At 37.2% G+C, this 16,474-nt stretch overlaps 1 protein-coding gene across 1 annotated transcript in view; it reads right to left on the reverse strand.

The window, feature by feature from the left end:
• Window positions 1–16,474, reverse strand: part of LOC106883331 (solute carrier family 12 member 9) — a 117,742-nt gene that overhangs the window by 56,174 nt on the left and 45,094 nt on the right. The window lies entirely within an intron of this gene.

Genomic DNA, 16,474 nt, shown 5'->3' on the forward strand with positions numbered 1-16,474 from the left:
TGTAAGTATCTTGAGAGAAAAGCTGAACATTAGAAGCATCAGTTGTGGTGTGCAAGAGAGACGATTGCGCTGGTATGGACATGTGGTGAGAATGGAGGAGGATAGCTGCGTGAAAAAGTGCCACACCCTAACAGTTGAGGGAACCCGTGGAAGAGGTAGGCCCAGGAAGACCTGGGCTGAGGTGGTGAGGCAAGACCTTCGTACATTGGGCCTCACCGAGGCGATGACTACGGACCGAGACCTTTGGAAATGGGCTGTGCGTGAGAAGACCCGGCAAGCCAAGTAAGATCGTTGCCAGTGCCCCTGGACTGGTTCTTGTGCGGGTGGCACATGAGATGCACCATTTTGAGCGTGGCCGTTGCCAGTACCGCCTGACTGGCTCCTGTAGGATTTTCGAGCGAGATCGTTGCCAGTGCCCCTGGACTGGCTTGTGCGGGTGGCACATAAAAGACACCATTTCGAGCGTGGCCGTTTTCGTGCGGGTGACACGTAAAAGCACCCACTACACTCTCTGAGTGGTTGGCGTTAGGAAGGGCATCCAGCTGTAGAAACTCTGCCAAATCAGACTGGAGCCTGGTGTTGCCATCCGGTTTCACCAGTCCTCAGTCAAATCGTCCAACCCATGCTAGCATGGAAAGCGGACGTTAAACGATGATGATGATGATGATGAAGTTACAAGGTGTTTATAAAAGTGACTCTGGTAGGAGTTTCTCACTTAAGAATTTTCAAACATTTTGAAAAAGAACTACCAGAGTAACTTTTGAAAACACCTAATAACTTATAAACATCTAATTATTCATTTCTACTCTAGGCACAAGGCCTGAAATTTTTGTGGAGGAGGGCCAGTTGATTAGATCGACCCCAATATGCATCTGGTACTCAATTCATCAACTCCGAAAGGATGAAAGGCAAAGTTGACCTCAGCGGAATTTGAACTCAGAACATAAAGACAGATGAAATACCACTAAGCATTTGGCCTGGCATGCTAACGTTTCTGCCAGCTCACCACCTTATAAACATCTAATTATTAAAGCGGAAAAATTATCAGATAAGCCATTTCTATTAATTTTTTCACACACACACATATAAACTAGCTGGTATACCCGGTAATTCCCTGGGGGTAAAGTTGTTCTATTGAAGTGCCTTATTACTCTGATATAAGAAAACAATTTCGTTATAACTGCCACAAAAGGTGTATTTTCCGTCATGAAAAAGTACAAAAACTGTCAGCTGGAGGAAGGAGAGATTTTTGGAGGTTGGCTACAAGGTCTCAAAAGAACATGTGACCATTATGTTGGGAAGAAATTGGGCAGGAGATTTTAAGTTAGAGCCATTGCTTGTGTATCATGCACACAACCCCCGTGCCCTGAAGAACATACCCAAGGCACCTATCCCTGTTATATGGATGGGTAATTCAAAAGCATGGGTTACTGTTGTTGTTTTTGAAGAGTGGTTCTTCAATCATTTTATCCCAGCAGCAGAGAAGCACTGTAAAGAGAAGAGGATTCTTTTTAAGGTTTTACTTATCTAAGATAATGCCTCTGGCCACCCACAAAACACTGTAGATTTTGACCTCAATGTTACCGTCGTGTACCTCCCTTTGAACACCATGTCTCTTCTGCAGTCAATGGATCAGTGAATAATTGCTATCCTCAAGTGTTACTATATGAAGCGCATGCTGCGGCAAGCAATAGCTGCAGCTGATCTTGATGTGACTTTTGGAAGAGATACGATATCTACAAGGCTGCACAGAACATAGCAGTGGCATAGAATGATGTAGAGAGCATGGCTATGAATGGTGTATGGAAAAAGCTATGCCTGCAATTTGTGATTGATTTTAAGGGGTTTGATAATGTTGCCATCAACAAAACGTTGGTGACTACAAGCAAAGAACTGGAAATGGATTTGGAGGAGGAGGATTTCACAGATTTATTTGAAAAAGACAAGCAGCCTCAGATGAACGAGGATTTAATAGAGCTTCACAAGTAGCAAAATAAAGAAGAGGAAGTCGAACCTGAACCACATCACTTTATCATTAAGAAAATGCAGCAAGTATTTGCATATATTGAAAAAGGTCTTTCTATGTTTGAGGATATAGATCCAAATGCTCAATGCTTTTCCAAGATTATGGGGGTGGGCTTGTCACAAAGCCTTTGCTTCTTATGATGTAATCCTTGAGGAAAAGAAGAAGACAGTTTAAGGAACTCTCAACTAGTTTTTTAAGTGCATCGAACAAGAATAGCCAGAGTCAGCTGCTGATGTTGACAATCCACAGCCATCTACATCCACGATGTAAACCACCAAATTGTACGTACGTATTGGTAAATTTAAAATAATTTAGTTTTTTTTTTTACTATAGCAAAATAATGATAATTACTGAATTTGTTTTTTAAGCTTTAAAATGGCTTTTATTTTACCATGTTTTATTGCAAACCGCATTCATAAATAAAGCGTTGATGTACAGTAAACACTGCCAAATTGTATTCGTAAATTTAGATTACTTATTTACTGTATTGTATTAAAAAATAAAAATTATTTGTTCCTAAACTTAAAATAGCTTTTTATTAACTATGTATTATTGAGAATGCATTCATAAATAAAGTACAGAACTGGGAATGGCTATTATTGGTTTAGCTTAGCGACAAGTAAATTTGGCCTAGCCTAGCCTAGAGAAAGTTAATTCAACTTAAGTTGTGTCTCCTGGAACCAATTAGCGACATAGGATGAGGTATGCCTGTGTATATATATGCATATATATATATACATACATATATATATATATATATATATATATATATATATATATATATATATGTACACACATCACATACACACACATACACATGCACACACACATATATGGAGAGCGAGAGAGTGAGAGAGAGAAAGAGAGATAGATTTATCATCATCATCATTTAATGTCCATTGTTCATTCTGGCATGGATTGGACTGACACAGGTTAGCTGGCAAGCTAGAGAGCTGCACCAGACTCCAGTCTGATATGGCATGGTTTCTATGGCTGTGGATGCCCTTCCTAATGCCAACCACTTTACAGAGTGTGCTGGGTGCTCTTATGTTGCACTACATGAGCACTCCCATGTAGTGATGGCACGAGTGCTTTTTACATGGCACAGGACTCTTGCAGGCTAATCCCCTTCACCAGAGGGAGTAGCCTTAACACTTTTGCTGTGGAGTACGAGTCTTCTTAAGTACAAGGCACCAGGCATCTTGGTCCTTTGTCATTTCATCTGAAAGGATCAGCTTCCTGAGGTTGTTCTTCAGTACTTTGTCCCATGTCATCCTGGGTCTCTCACTTCCATGTGTTCCATTTACTTTGAGAGATCAGCACTTCTTTACGGAACTGCTGGCATCCATCTGCACTTTATGGAGCTGTCCGCATCCATCTGCAGTAATATTACAGTAATATCAGCACCAAGCAGTGTTTAGGCATAAGTGAACTTTAGGTTAAAATGTGTTTGTGACATATTTCAACTGCTAAAGGCAAATTTACTGCAGTTTGTGGAGAAAAAGAATTCTCTCTTATGGTAAAAACGCTGTAAAAACACCATGTCTGTCCAGTGCTAGAACAGATTTGGTGTTTTTACACCTTTTATGTATATTTGCATGCATTTGAGACAATATATTCAGCACTATATTGTCCAAAGTGTCCTTTCTTTTTCTGCGTCAGCAAGGTGGAATTAGAAAGAAATTTCTCTGTTTCTCATTTTTCTTTAGAGGTGATTAAGTGTGATTTAATGGGAATTTGGTTGTTATTTCCAAAAAGTCATGTGACCACATAGAGGCTTTTCTTTGGCTTGTTAGTAACAGCTTTGTTTCAAGTGGGGAGGAAAGGTGGTAATTTCCAGAAATAGATAGAATAGAGTTTGTTCAAATAATTTATAATTTAAGTAATGTGACTGCAGGAAACAAGTTGAGAGCTAAGATTAATCTTTGTTGTGTATCAATACTCTCTATGTACAAATACGTCCAGAGTTGACTTTGTATTGTATTAAAATACTCTAGTTGTTACAATATCTAAAAAGTACTTAAAAGTTGATTGTAAAAAAACAAAAACCAAATTGTCTGTTGTTTGAAACCTAGTCTGTATGTAATATATAAGTGTGGGTGGGTGTATGTTTGTGTCTCCTTGTCTTAGCATTGTGATTGTTGTAATTGTATGTCATTTATTTGCAATATTCTGCAGAAACATGTTTCTCCATGGGGAAATATTACGATGCTTGGAAGTAGGTGAGGGTTGGTGGTAAGAAGGATATTTGACCATAGAAAATTTCTCAATAAACTTCAACTGACCCATGTAAGCATAGAAAAATAGACATTAAAACAGTGATGATAAAGATGATGATGATGATGATATTCTTTTATTCTTTTACTTGTTTTTTTTTTTTTACTTTGAGAACTGCCTTATATACATATCTGGAAATAAAGCTTGTTTATATATATATATATATATATATATATATATATATATATATATATATATATATATATCATCATCATCATCATCATCATCATCATCATCATCGTTTAATGTCCGCTTTCCATGCTAGCATGGGTTGGACGATTTGACTGAGGACTGCTGAAACCAGATGGCTACACCAGGCTCCAATCTGATGTAGCCATCTGGTTTCACCAGTCCTCAGTCAAATCGTCCAACCCATGCTAGCATGGAAAGCAGACGATAAACGATGATGATGATATATATATATGTATGTATAATGTATGTATATGTATATTTATACACACACACACGCATGCATATATATATATAAATGTATACACACTTGCATGTATATATTATGTGTATATCTTTTAGCAATGAACATTGATGACAGAACTGATGAATTGGTGCTTTTGAAAATAAATACTTCATGATATTTGTGCCACCCAAGTTACACAGATGATCCCTTGCCACTCTTGCTTTGCAAATGAATCAATAAATCATGGTTGGTGACAGGAAAGGTATTTTGCTGGAGAAAATATGCCTCAATAGACTCTGTCTGACCGATGAAAGCATGGAAAAGTAATTGCTGAAAAGAATGATACTAGTTGCTTAAGTAGGCAAGTTTCCCCTCTCTATGTTACCATTGTTATCCAAGGAAAAGACCAGTACTTTGGGCTTTGATACAATATAACCTCATTGTCACAGCAAGTGTTGTTCCCAGAACACAAAGGGTTGGAACAGATACTATACTGCAAAGCATCTTGTCTGGCCCTCTAACAGTTTACCAATTCCCTCTTTGATTTTACTGTGGTGTATTTAATATTCTTAAGAAATATTCTTGATGTGTAAGAAATCACCCTATTTTCCACCATACAAGTTTAATTTCTCAGACCAAAATTTATAGCCAAAATCAGTTGGTCAACTTATGTATCAAGATGACTTTGGAGGACTCAAAATTTCATGTGAAATGCAGCAGGATTTTGAAAGATAGTGACAATGTTTGAATGTTTACACATATTTATATGATATACTCTATCAAGCATCTGACTGAATTCATGTCCCTGCAGTTAAATGGTTTGAAGACTTGAACAATGATAATGAAATAATAATGTTTTGGGGCATTGCCACACAGCGATAAATTTGTGTGGTGGAGAGGGTATTCTTCAAAGAAAAACAAGTGCAGGGAAAAACTTCATTAAAAGACTAAAGTTCTTGTTAAATTTCTTCCAAGTGGCTAAAATTGAGTGGGATCTGTAGAAATTCTACAGAATAAAAAAGATTAAGAGAATCTATTTAAGAAAGGAAGGATGATTTACAATTTTATTTCTATTTTGCTAAGTATTTCACTTCCAGTCACAATAATATATTATATTTTGAAATTTCATTCTACTAAGCACTTTGTATTTCTCTCTTTCTTTCTACCTCTTCAACAATCTTTTTAACCATGTAATTCTCATCTTCTTGTCTTTAACATTTCTCTCTGTTCACCTTTCACTTCCATTAACTCTCTCTCTATCTCTCTCTTAATGTAGCTGCCTCCCCTGCCCATTTCCATTTATCTGCCTTTCTTTAACCTCACGACTAGAACTTTACCCTCTGCTAAATATTATATCCTAAACGTATCTCTTTCTCTTTAACTTTTCCTCCCCACCCTACAGCAAGTTGGTAACACTTCTCTCTCACTGTCTTTTTCTCTTGCTCTTTGCCTCTCCCTTCAACTAACCACGTGATGCATTTGGCCATGTACCTCTTTCTCCACTTCTTCCTCACTTCTTTATTCTCTACTCACACTCCTCACTTCCTCCTCTCTCTCTCTCACTCTTACTCCACCTTCACTTCCACCTCTCTAACTAACTAAAGTATAACGGTTGAACAAACGAGGAGATTATTATATAGATTAATTGTATGCTAGAAAGTATGGCATAAAGCTGTATTCATTTGCCTTCTATGGTTGATAAAGTAAGTGCCAATCAAGTAATGGGTTGATGTACATTGGTAAAATTGTTAACACATCAGACAAAAGGTCAACGATAGTTAATTATGGCCTTTTATTTTCTGTGTTCAAATCTTTGCTTTCATTCTTCTGGAGATAATAAAATAAACTATCAGTCAAGTACTGGGATTGATACATACTCCAATAATACATTCTAGATGTGAATGGAATCATAAAAGAATACCCTCTCCATCATACAAATTTATGGCTTTGTGGCAATGACAAAAAAAAAATTATTTCATTATCATTGTTTGAGTCTTCAAACCATTTAACTGCAAGGACACGAATTCAATCAGATGCCTGCTGATAAATTTTATACTTACTAATTCTATCTATTCAATATGAGTTGTATAGAGTTCTCGTTTTAATAGATAAACTCTGAATCAAAAAAAAAAAAATAATGTATATTTCAAATGACATTTATTATGTTTATAAACAGTGCAGAAAATGTAAAATAGATTTGAAATATATATAAAAAAAAATTTGTTGGAAAACGTAGCACTAAAGCAACATACCATTAGTCTGGTTAGCAGAAATGTATTAGAAAGAGAAGACAAGAGATTTGTGTCTGAGAGAGGATTAAGATTTGTAGCTTGTGTGTTAGGTGATGGGTAATGGGGGTCTAGGTTGGATAACAGATCACAAAGTTAGCTTAACAGAAAAAGAAAAAAATATTCAACAGATTAATTATCTTCATTCATTTATCTTCTACTTGTCTCAGTCATTAGAGTGTAGCCATGCTGGGGCACTGTCTCAAAGTATTTTAGATGAACAAATTGATTCTAGTACTTATGTTTCTTTTTAAAGCCTGTTACTTTTTCTATCAGTCTTTTTGTCAAACTGCTAAGTTATGTGGACGTAAACACAACACTGGTTGTCAAGTTGTCAAACAATGGTGGAGGACAGACACAAGGTCACACACGCGCACACACACACACGTGCGCGCACACACACACACACACACACACACACACACACACACACACAAAACAGGCTTCATTCAGTTTCTGTCAACTGAATCCACTCACAAGGTGTTTGGTTGGCTTGAGGCTATAGTAGAAGACACTTGCCCAAGGTACCACACAGTGGGACTGAACCTAGAACCATATGGTTGAAAAGCAAGCTTCTTATAACACAGTCACACCTATACCTGTTGTGCTTTTCCATAGATTTCTTTCATAGATTTAATCCTTTAGCATTCTGATTTCTTTATCAAATGCAATGCTTATTTATTCACATTATTTTGATTAATCATGCATTATCTTGTAGCTTTGAGATTTCAATGGTGCAATTGTTCTAGTTTTAGAATGGCATTTTATGATACATCTGAGAGGTCAGATCTGGCTGATTTGACCACAAAAGTAGAATATTTGGGCCAGTTATGGCCAGTTTGAATACTAAAGGGCTAAAAGTGTTTTGCTGGAGTGGAGTGGAAGAAAACAGTGTGATTGATGACTAAAGAATAATGGTCTGATTATTTGGAAACTTTAGACAAAGAATTCCCCCATCAAAAGCAAAACAAAACAAAAAACGACCAACAGCAATTAAAAAAACAACAAAAGGCAAAAGATGAATGGCAAGAAGTAGAGAAATGGATGAAATGAGTTAGAGCCTGAGTGAAGTATAGACATCATCTCATATAATAAATAACCTGTTATAAAAGTCATGTAACAATGTATCAGTGCTCTGATTGAAGAGGTCTATTGTTATGGAAGTTGCAGAGGAGAATAGACAATATTTTTTATCTTTTATCTTTTACTTGTTTCTGTGACTGGACTTTGGCCATGCTGGGGTACTGCCTGGAAGGGTTTAATCGAATAAATTGACTTCAGTACTTAAGTTTTAAGTTGGTACTTATTCTATTGGTTCTTTTGTTGAACTGTTAAGTTATAGGTCACTGGCTATTCGCGACAGCAGTGTCTGTTCTGGCACTGTTATCTATATATATATAAAGATTATCAAACCATAAACTAACGCTGATAATATACTTCAAAAACACTACAATTATAAACTTCCTTATTAGTAACTGACCACAGGTATGTTAACCTAAAAACAAGTTACTAATGATGAATGTGGTTTACAAATTTGATTGCAAATTGGAAAGTTATAAACTTCATGACTACAACTACTGTATTGCCCATAAAAGTGTGACACTGTCCTGTGAGCTTGCCATGAACTTACATCAAGGAATCAATTGCAATGCACTGCATGGCACAACCCAAGTAAAGTAGATGGGAAAACATTAGCTGATAACACATTTATAGTCTACAGAATTACAATAATAGACAATGATGGAAACAATACTTATAACCCATCACAATGAAAAATAAACACAAATGGCATACATGAGCCACAAATAAATCTAAACATATATACATCTACAAGTGACATATACATCTTACAGACAGAATTGAAATTCCATTAGCAAAACCTAAGCCAGTCACATTAGCTCTGCCTACTATAAAGAGGCACTTCATTTTAAAGATAAGACTGTTGAAGTTTACTGCTTCAAATAAACATTAAGGAACTCATATGAAAATATGAAACCCCCACTAAAAAATAAACAACCAAACAAAGAACATTATAAAAACCACTGAACTTCTGTCATTTTTCTATTTTTTCCATAGAAATACCTACCTTCTATATATATATATATATATATATATATATATATATATATATAATAGTACAAAGAATATGTATGCATGTATACACACATATATGTACATACTTACATCTACATGTGTATATAGATGCATATCAGGGTACAGGATGTTAGACAAATGAACTACCGACAATGGAATGAACACATAGGAAAACAGATAGCCACTTGGAATTATTTCTTCGTTAGCTGCCTCTATTCTAACTAGACGTTTCAAAGATAAGGCAGAATGTACTCTAGAATAGTCTCTTCCTGAGTAGTGGATCGACCCACTAAACAGAGGATTCCAAGGTGGTGAACACAAACCAAGACAGGAAAAAATGGACAGTGAAAACAACATTAAAAAGCCGTACGGCCAAACGTGAATCTGATATTGAACGCACCCTTACACGCATATACAGACACAAATATGCACACATATAACTGATATATGCATCTATAAAATTCTACATACACATACATATATAATCACATATACATATATATGTACATATATGGATATGTGGTGGATATTTATGTCTGGAGTAATGTGAGGTTGTTGTTATTTCATTCATATTTTCTGTTGAGTTAATTTTCCATCTCTAATGCATATATTGCTTCCTCTAGTTGTTTTAATGTGAGGTTATGTGGGTACATTGATAGAGTTTTTGCTTCAATATTGTTGGTAGAGGAGTGATGTTGCTGTCTTTCCCTTATACTTGTGCCAGTGATCATCTCTTCTTTCTTATATGTTATAGGCTGTTTCAACTATTTCAGTGGTTCTCAACCATTTTTTTGCTAATGAAAACCTTCGATTCCTATTTCACTCCACTGGACCTCCATAACCATTCAGTGTATATAAAAAAAAAATACTGTATTTTTATACTTAAACATCATTAGGGATTGCATAACAGATTTAAATACTTTGTGTATTGTAGACGTATAAGCAATTTATTGCAGATGAATTTTAACAACAAAATCTTATATGGACCCCCACACCCACACTAAGGTACATATTGATACTAGTTGAGAACCCCTGATTTATATAATCTGAGGTGGTATTCTTCCATGGCTTTCATTTGGATGTACAGCATTTATAGCGTTATACTTTTTCTTTGGATTACTTTTGTATACAAAGCAATTGTTATTGGCACAGGTGGCCTGTTTGAAAGGATACATCTTATCTGTGAGCTAATGGATCTGCTTGACTTTCATTCAATTTCAGTTTTAATTCCTCTTAAAATAGTTGAAAAGCTAGTTCTTGCTAATATGAAAACACACACACACACACATGCACACACACTCATGCACACACAATCATACATATATAAATAATACATACTTACATATACATACATATATGCAAACAAATACATGCATCCACACATATATAGACATATATCCACATACACACACACACATTAATATACACACGAACACACATTATCATCATCATTTAATGTCCATCTTCCATGGTAGCATGAGTTTGTTTGTCAGGAACTGGCCAGCTAGAGATCTGTCCAGGCTCCAATTGTCTGTTTTGGCAGGGTTTCTATGGCTGTATGCCCTCCCTATTACCATCCACTTAACATACTGTACTGGGTGCTATGTTTGTAGCTGTGCGTCTGCCACACACAAAGACTATTTTCTCTGTTAACCTTCCTCTGATATTGCTGCACCTCTTATGTGTCCATTGCTTGCATCAGGTACACCTTAGAGAGTTTCTGCCTATGCTTTTCTACATGTCAAGCAGAGTCATCTACCTGAAGGGATTTATGATTTGTTTTCTTTCCTACTTGCTAAAACTTTGGTTTTTGTTAAATCTACTCTGCCCTTTGATTCCAGATCTTGCTTTCACACCTAATTGCATAGAGGAGCTCCCAGGGGCAGGCTGTCTTAAATTCCTGTTATCAACTGGAAGACTACGATGAACAAAAAGTAGCTGAGGACTGATCCTTGGTGAACTCCTACTTGTACACTGAATTCATTGCTATGCTCATTGCCAACCTTCATCTTACTAACAGTGTCCCTGCACATGGTTTGTACAGCTCTCACCAGTGACTCCTCTATTCCTAGTTTCTGCAATGACTACCAGATAAGGGATCAGGGAAACCTGTCAAAGGCTTTCTCCATGTCAACAAAAGCCAAATACAGAGGTTTATTTTTGGCTGGGTACTTCTCCTTGGCATAAAACCAAACTGCATCTCAGGATATTTAGGTATTATCTAGAACCATATGGCTAACAAAGTGAGATAAGTGTGACAATCGAACAATAGAGTTAAATAACAGATAAATATTTATAGTAATTCAGAAGGATGCCATGAACAAACATGCCACTCTGAAGTGTAGTTAGTAATATGGTTTCTAAGTAAGATTTGACTATCACATTAGGTTAAATGACTTCGTAGAAGTTCCTATGTTAGTTTAGTGGACTGAGTTGTGTTAACTATTATCATTGTTGTTTAGCTCTAAATTGAGATTCAATATATTGAAATTGTTAGCATGCCTGGTAAAATGCTTAGTGACTTTTGTCTATTTGCACATTCTGAATTTAAATTACATCATGGTCCGCTTTGCCTTTCATTTTCTCGGAGTTGATAAAATAAGCACCAGTTGAGCACTGGGGCTAATGTAACAAACTTAGCCCACTGCCCAATGTGCTATGCAGTGGGACAAAACTTTGATGCTAGCTTTAATGTTAGTCTAGAATGAAGTATTCTTGGAAAAGGTAAAACCTATCATCTCAAGAATCTACAACATGTAATTCAAAAGAAATTATAATAAAAATGTTTATTATATTGTATTTTTTTCTTGTTTCAGTCACTGGACAATGACCATGTTGGGGCACTGCCTTGGAGGGTTTAGCTGAACAAATTGACCCTAGTACTTATTTTTTAAGAAGTTTGATACTTATTCTATTGGTCTCCTTTGCCACACCTTTAAGTTACAGGGATGTAAACAAACAAATACTGGTTGTCCAGCAGTGTGGAGGAGGACAAAGACAGACACAAATACACACACACACAATGGGCTTTTACAGTTTCCATCTACTAAATTCAGCCTAGGGCTATAATAGAAGACACTTGCCCAAGGTATCATGAAGTGGAACTGAACCTCAAACCACGTGGTTACAAAGTGAGTTTCTTAACCACCACAGCCATATGTGCACCAATATATTTATTTCTGTTACACTTATTTTTATTTCTATTTCTATTTCTTCTAGAAATGATTTTCTCAGACCTGATCTATTTTTTAAATATTTGTATTTCAGAATTTATTTATGGAACAGAATCTATTATTATCTTAATTAAACTATTTCAATTAAGCAATAATAAATGACTTTGTTATTGCTTTAAGTTGTTTAAAGATACTAGAATTCATTTGGCCCACCTACAACCAAGGAGACAATGTGGTCATCCAATCTGCTAGAAATAAACGTAAAATCTCTTTTAAGAGTTTCAGATCATGCACTTCAACCTAGCATTTTGCTATTTTATACTTAAAGCCTAATATTTGGCATACTCTTTTACTCTTTTATTTGTTTCAGTCATTTGACTGTGGCCATGCTAGAGCACTGCCTTAAATCAAACAACTCAACCCCAGGACTTATACTTTATAAGCTTAGTACTTTATCACACAGCCATACCTACACCTATAAAGCCAAACCTGTGCCTACAAAGCCAAGCCAAGCCTACAAAGCTAAGCCTGCCCCTATGATGTCCAGAAACCTTCAAAATCATTGCAATATACTTCAGTAATAAGATCCATAAAACACATTGGTTGGTTTCTAATGACACGGATATAAACACATTATTACTGCTTCACCATACTGTAATAAATATGTCTTATCTAGGTTATTGATAGTCAGACCTTCTAAGGTTACTATTATGTTATTGGTATATCCTGAAGCTTCTTTCGTTGTCAGCATTATCGTAATATTACATGACTCAAAATTATTTAATGAAGTTGCCAATGTGATTTAGCATTTTTATCTTTTAATCTTTTACTTGTTTCAGTCACTTGACTGCAGCCATGCGGGGACACTGCCTCAAACATATCAATTCAAGGGCTTATTATTTTTTAAAGCCTGGTACTTATTCTATTGATATGCTTTGCTGAACTGCTAAATCATGGGGATGTAAATGCATCAACACTGGTTGTGAAGTGGTGGTGGTGGTAGGGGATAAATACAGACACAAAGACACACACACGCATAAATTTATATATATATATATATATATATATATATGCTCTTACTCTTTTACTCTTTTACTTCTTTCAGTCATTTGACTGTGGCCATGCTGGAGCACCACCTTTTAGTCGAGCAAATCGACCCCAGAACTTATTCTTTGTAAGCCTAGTACTTATTCTATCAGTCTCTATTGCCGAACTACTAAGTTACGGGGACATAAACACACCAGCATCGATTGTCAAGCGATGTAGGGGGGGGGGGGGCAAACACAGACACACAAACACTCATACACATATATATACATATATACGATGGGCTTCTTTCAGTTTCCATCTACCAAATTCACTCACAAGGCTTTGGTTGGCCTGAGGCTATAGTAGAAGACACTTGCCCAAGGTGCCACACAGTAGGACTAAACCCGGAACCGTGTGGCTGGTAAGCAAGCTACTTACCACACAGCCACTCCTGCACCTAGATATATATATATTGATAGAAATGGCAAGACAACAAAAGAATGAAAGATACTTTGATATTATGTAAATAGAGGAATTTATCTGTAAATATAATATGTGACAGTTATTCGGTAGCCATGATAAAACTCTGAGTTTTGGATATCGGGGCAGAAACCCATGTCGGCATCACTTCAGTTATCGGGCCATCGAAAAAAAGGCATTTTTTCGATGGCCCGATAACTGAAGAGATGTTGGCGTAGGTTTCCACCCCGACATCCGAAACTCAGAGTTTTATCATGGCTACCGAATAACTGTCACATATTATATATATATATATATATATATATATATATATATATATATATCATCATCATCGTTTAACGTCCGCTTTCCATGCTAGCATGGGTTGGACGATTTGACTGGGGACTGGTGAAACCAGATGGTTACACCAGGCTCCAATCTGATTTGGCAGAGTTTCTATGGCTGGATGCCCTTCCTAACGCCAACCACTCAGAGAGTGTAGTGGGTGCTTTTACATGTCACCCGCATGAAGGCCAGTCAGGCGGTACTGGCAACGGCCATGCTCAAGATGGTGTATTTTATGTGCCACCTGCACAAGAATCAGTCCAGGGGCACTGGCAATGATCTCGCTCGAAAATCCCACGAACGCCAGTCAGGCAGTACTGGCAACGGCCACGGTCAAAATGGTGTATTTTATGTGCCCCCCCACACAAGAGCCAGTCCAGGGGCACTGGCAACGAATATATATATATATATCGTTTTTGGATTTGGTTTGCAAGATTCTTTATGTGAGTTCACGTGTTGAAGCATATTCTGTTGTGTCTGGGGAGAGCCATTCTCTTCTAGTGCCTTATAATTTAACACACACACCGGTAAAATTTCCGCTTATTTCTTTTTTCTTTTTATTTTCATTTCTTTTTTTGTGTTAAATTATAAGGCACAAAAAGAAATTGACTCTCCCCAGATACAACAGTATCATCATCATCATCATCATCATTTAACGTCCACTTTCCATGCTAGCATGGGTTGGACGATTTGACTGAGGACTGGTGAAACCGGATGGCAACACCAGGCTCCAATCTAAATTTGGCAGAGTTTCTACAGCTGGATGCCCTTCCTAACGCCAACCACTCAGAGAGTGTAGTGGGTGCTTTTACGTGTCACCTGCACGAAGGCCAGTCAGGCGGTACTGGCAAAGGCCACGCTCAAAATGGTGCATCTTATGTGCCACCCGCACAAGAGCCAGTCCAGGGGCACTGGCAACGATCTTACTTGGCTTGCCGGGTCTTCTCACGCACAGCACATCTCCAATGGTCTCGGTCAGTAGTCATCACCTTGGTGAAGCCCAATGTACGAAGGTCTTGCTTCACCACCTCAGTCCAGGTCTTCCTGGGCCTACCTCTTCCACGGGCTCCCTCAACTGTCAGGGTGTGGCACCCTTTCACGCAGCTATCCTCATCCATTCTCACCACATGTCCATACCAGCGCAATCGTCTCTCTTGCACACCACAACTGATGCTTCTAATGTTCAGCTTTTCTCTCAAAATACCCACACTCTGTCGGGTATTCACACTGACATTACACATAACAGTCAAAACTCTTATCCAAATCGCCAAAATACACTGATGATAACTAAAAATCAGTTGTGGTGCAAACTTCAAAATGATAGGTTGGGGGGTCTCCATCATGGAAATGCATGCTGAAGAAGCAAAGGCAATTTTTGCCAGTGCAGAAACCGGTCCACGTGAATCCAAATACTTAAATGTACGTTAGGAGATTGTCTTAAGCTGATTTGCCTTCGGTTGATTTCTGTAGTTATCATCAGTGTATTCTGGTGATTCAAATAAGAGCTTTGACTTATTTCCAGCAGGTAGACATACCTAGTATGTCCTTTGATTATTTTAATCCTTCAGCTATTTAATGCTTTCTTGGGGCCTGCAATCACCTATATTATTGATTCTGTTATTATTCATGGTTCAAAACATGTCTTACTCATTACTCAACCTGATAGATGAACAGCTGACCTCTCAGTATTTATTTTTAAGTCTGACAATTGTTCTATCAGTCTCTTTTGCAAACCAACACCAGTTGTCAAGTGGTGAGGGTGGACAAAGACAGACACAAAGATATACATACATATATATGTAGTGAGTCAAGGAAGTGCTATTTCATTGTTACAAATTAGCACAGTTATGCTTTGGCAACTGCAGTCAATCAGAGTTGGTTGTGTAGCTATAAAATACTGTGTCATACGTCCAGAAAAGAACTGTTGCAGTCAGTCGGCCAGTGGTTAGCAGAAGTCTTCAACAAGAACACAGCTATTTTCAGTGGGACTTTTGAAGGACACTACTCCTAATGGCATTACTTCAACTTGAACAGCTATGTTATTTCACTGACTTAATGCCGTAAACTTCAGGATTACAATAAGCTTGCACAGTGAATCCCATTATTCTCTATGGATGGAACCTGCCTGTTCAAACTTCTCACTACCTTTATCATGGTATTCTTCTATCCATTTGTGTGATAGTAAAGCCAATGGCCTTCTTTGACTCCTACATACAATTGACTATTCTCACTGCAACCCAAATAAACTATGACATTTGTTCTAATATAGCCTTCTGACATATTTTCTTAATACCTCACAGATGCAACTGTTTCACTGACTTTCCACATAGGTGTACTTATTTGGTAACACTCTGCTCAAGTTACTTTC

This window comes from Octopus bimaculoides, chromosome 3, assembly GCF_046866305.1.
Source record: "Octopus bimaculoides isolate indiv1 chromosome 3, ASM4686630v1, whole genome shotgun sequence".
NCBI lineage: Eukaryota > Metazoa > Mollusca > Cephalopoda > Octopoda > Octopodidae > Octopus > Octopus bimaculoides.